Here is a 4,263-nt window from a genome sequence, read left to right as displayed (position 1 = left end):
CAGCACTCTTTTAAACACCAAATGCCACTTTTCTACGCTATTGGACTGAGGGTGATAGACCGAACTATGTATGAACTTCACGCCACACCTATGCAAAAACGTGGTCGTCAGTGCGCTCGTGAGAACTGTCCCCTGGTCAGCTTGAATTTCTGCTGCGAAGACAATTTGGGCGAAAACTCAAAGGAGTGCATTGACTATCTCCGCTGAGCTAAGTTCCCTCAGAGGTACCGCTTCCGGAAACTTTGTAGCGGGGCAGATCTTAGGGAGGACGTACTTATATCTTGACTTGGTTCTAGGCAGTGGTGTCCCATTGTGTCAATCACCAGTTGACGGAACGGTTCTGAAATCAGCGGAACTAGCTTTAGAGGTGCGTTCCATTTCTCATCTGGCTTTCCTGTGCGCTGACAAGCGTCGCACGATTGAATGTAGCGTTCAGCGTCCTTGAAACAGCCTGGCCAGTAATATTCTCCAAGCAGCCTTTCCTTTGTTTTGTTCACGCCTAAGTGCCCTGACCAACTGTTACCGTGGCAAAGACTCAGTAGGTCAGAGCGATACTTTTCAGGGACAACCAGCTGGTCTAGTGCTCTACCCTTTTTGTCTTTGTAGTGCCGATACAGCAGTCCGCCTTTGTGATGTAGTGTCACATTGCGCCTAGCGATGCCTTCACGAGCTGTAAAGTGCAACTTTAACAGGCTGGGGTCCAGTTCCTGTTCTGCTTTTAACGAATCTTTGTCGACGCACAGCAGGCGGTCCATGCACGGAGAGGTTGGCTGCAACACGGAACCCGTACTGCGTTCTTCCTGAATGCGGCCACTCGTTATCCTTTCTTTGAACTCTGGTTAGGGTCGCCCCTTGTCCGCACGAACTGCAACTGGTTCGTTTGGTTCCTGATTATCGGGAATGTCATTCCCCTGGCTAGACGTCTCTGATGCCTGGTGGTATAGGTAAGCTTGGTGGCTAGCTCGCGCGAGTTTGATCTCGTCAGGGCTTTTACTGTTCCCTCTGCTAGCTTCTGACCCCGTTCATGCAGCAACTGATTCGACCTAGTCGAAAATAGGCACAGGTACTGTAATGAAACCACGCGCGAGACAGCGGCTTCTGTCACTAACTCTCCGAACGGGCCGGAAATCACTACCCTTGCCATCGGAAGGCACAGAATTTGATCTTTCAGCACCTGCTTTATCCATGCCACCTCCCCAGTCAAGTCTTCCTCTTTAACATAGGAAGGATGAACAATGTCCATTGTGGCCCCGCTGTCCCCAAGGACTCTGCACGGTTTCCATTTACTTTGAGCTCGTGAATGTATGGCCGTAGGAGCTCCAAATTTTCATCACTGTCATCTGCGTATGAAAAGGCTACCCGCGGCTTTTTGCACCTTGCAGCAATGTGTCCCGTCTCCTGACAGTTGAAACAACAAAACGGTTTTCTGGTTTCGAACTCTTTTCAGCGATATCTGCGCTTCGGTCTGCCTAGAACCACCCTCAGTTCTTTCCGTGACCTGTTTTGCGCCTTCCACGGGCTGGGGTTTCTATATTGTGCGTTTTTCGGCACAAAACGCTTTCTCATGCCGAAACTGTTCTTTTCAGGCTCGCCTACATCGGAGCCTAACCTTCTCCGCGTCGTGTGTTTGTCCGCTAACTCTGCGGCTTTCTCTACTGTTCTCACTTCCTCCTTGTCTTGAATCCAGAGCTTAACTGATTCGGGGATGCTGTTTTAGAATTGCTCTGGGCCTACACACTACACGACCTTATCTTTACTTTTGTACGCATACGCGCCCTTCAAACATTCTTTAAGGTTGGCCTTCAAACTGCATGCAAAGTCTGCATAGCTCTCACCACCTTTCTTACTGGCGCCTCTGAACCGCTGACGGAATTCTTCTGCCGACAAATGCTACCTTCTGAGCAGGCTAGCCTTCACTTTCTCGTAGTCATCGGCCTCGTACGCATCCAGCCTCGTGACTATGGCGGCCGCCTCACAGGGCAATACCATCAGTAGCTTCTCTGGCCATGACTTCTTAGCGTAGCCCTTTTTATCACACGCCCTTTCAAAATTAACGAGACAAAACCCAAGGTCTTCGCCCACTTTTTACGGCTGCATCTGAATTTTTCGTCCCGTTTGATACGCTTCCGACTCGCTTGCTTTCTCTGGAGTCGCGCCTCTCGACCGTTCAAATTCTGGTTTCTTCTCGTCAAATGCGAGCTGCAACCTTTTTAGCTCCCGCTCTTCGGCTTCTGCCGCTAATTCTAGCTGCGACATTCTGTTCCCTTCAGCTTCCTCTTTCTTTCGTTCCTCGTTCTCTCTTTTCTGTTCCTCTTTTTGTCTCTTTTCTTCCTCCTCCTCTTTTGCCCTATCCGCTTTGAATAGTTCCCACACCTGGCAAATTGTATCTACCTCGGCGGATTTCAAAAGCAATGAGCAAATTTCCGGTTTTGTCATTTTAGCCTGTACCTCCACACCAAACTCCAATTCTGACCTCCGCAATTTTTCTAGCGCCATAGTTGCCTCTCGGAGTCCTGACTTTGCTGACCAACTGTTGAAGTGAGATAATCACACATGTCTCGCTTAACAACCCATAATAATTCCTAGCAGTTAAGAATAAATAGCACTAAATCTGAAGCCTGGCAAAGTCCAAGCACTCACCCGCAGAAGCAGCACCAGGTCGCATGGTCAATTCAACTGCTGCCATCCAGACGTTAGAGGTGGGACTCGGGTGTCGCTGGGCGGATCGTCGGCCGCATCGACGCCCGCTCCACCTCAGGAAGAAGCGCCGCTGAGCGAAGGAGTTAGGAGTTGAAAGACGAAAACCCGGTTTATTTACATTGTTAGTAGTAGGAAAGACTCCGGAGAAGAAGAAGTGATGATGCCCGCATACACACTTAGTTTTAAAGGGTCCGTGTTCCCATGTTCCCTTTCCCCACACGAGACACCAAGGCGCTACTGGTACTCGACGTGGAGCAAGCTTTTGACAAAATTCAACATCAAGCCATTTTCAAAGCTATATCTGACCACAACCTCGGAACACGCTTCTACCACTACGTCAAGGCGTTTCTGCAGGATCGAACGGCCACTCTCCAGATAGGCGAACACGTCTCGGAAAGCTTTAATCTGGGCGATAAGGGAACACCACAAGGCTCAGTGCTTTCACCATTCTTATTTAACTTGGCGATGACAAAGCTTTCTCGCGCACTGGGGGAAAGTGCTGATGCGGAGCACACCATACACGCAGACGATGTTACCATCTGGAGCACCGGTGGCAGCGATGCGGAATTGGAAGCGCGCATGCAAGAAGCCATCACGGTTACCGAGGTCCATCTTGCCCCAATCTGACTTCGCTGCTCTTCTAGAGAATCCGAGCTACTCATCTACCAGCCCCCAAGACCAGGGCGCCCGTCCAACGACTGGCGCCGACACCACACGCCATGCATAGAGTTACACGACAGGGATGGAAATGGCATACCTACGGTTGATAAAATACGAATTCTAGGATTAATCATCCAAAGCAAAGGGTCCAACTGGGCGATGCTTGACAGGATTACAATCAAGATTGCAAACGCGATCCGGATGTTTCGGCGCATCATGAATAGGCACAGGGGACTGAGTGAGGACAACGCTATTCAAATGGTTCATGCTTTTGTACTCTGTCACATCACATACGTGGCTGCAATGCTCAACTGGAAAAAGGAACATCAGAGAAGGCTTGACATACGCCGAGCCTTCAAGACAGCGTTGGGGCTCCCAGCTAATGCCTCCACTGAACTACTCTTACAGCTAGGAGTGCACAATACCCTTGCCGAAATCATCGAGGCACAGCACACGGCACAGATTTCACGCCTATCAAGCACTAAAGCGGGCAGAGAGATTCTCTTTAAGCTCGGCCTGAACACCATAGTAGAAAGGGACAACGTCCTGGAGTTACCCAAAGTCGTGCGAGAAGCAATCAAAGTGTCCCCCTTCCCAAAAAATGTACACCCGACCCACAATCAAGGAAGAAGGCTCGCCCACGCCAAAGCCCTCGCTGCGGACGCGGCACAGCTTCCCGACCAGACAGCTTTCGTGGATGCAGCGTACATACCGGGAAAGCATGCCTACTCGGTAGCAGTAGTCGATGGACACGGGCGTACGCGCAACTCACTCACACTTTACACCAAGAAGCCGGAGGTAGCTGAACAAGCAGCGATAGCACTATCTCTAAAAGACTCGAACTTCACAACTGTATACAGCGACTCTAGAGCAGCCACTCGAGCTTTCGCCAAGGGCGGGATA

At 50.4% G+C, this 4,263-nt stretch overlaps 1 pseudogene; it reads right to left on the bottom strand.

The window, feature by feature from the left end:
* Positions 1-218: 218 nt before the first annotated feature.
* On the bottom strand, positions 219-1,243 carry LOC146203855 (uncharacterized; annotated as a pseudogene).
* Between the last annotated feature and the right edge of the window lie 3,020 nt (positions 1,244-4,263).

This window comes from Amblyomma maculatum, chromosome 1, assembly GCF_055883805.1.
Source record: "Amblyomma maculatum isolate TAMU_Amacu chromosome 1, ASM5588380v1, whole genome shotgun sequence".
NCBI classification, from domain to species: domain Eukaryota; kingdom Metazoa; phylum Arthropoda; class Arachnida; order Ixodida; family Ixodidae; genus Amblyomma; species Amblyomma maculatum.
The sequence above is the reverse complement of the archived record's forward strand: the minus strand, read 5'-3'. Positions and strand labels throughout refer to the sequence as shown.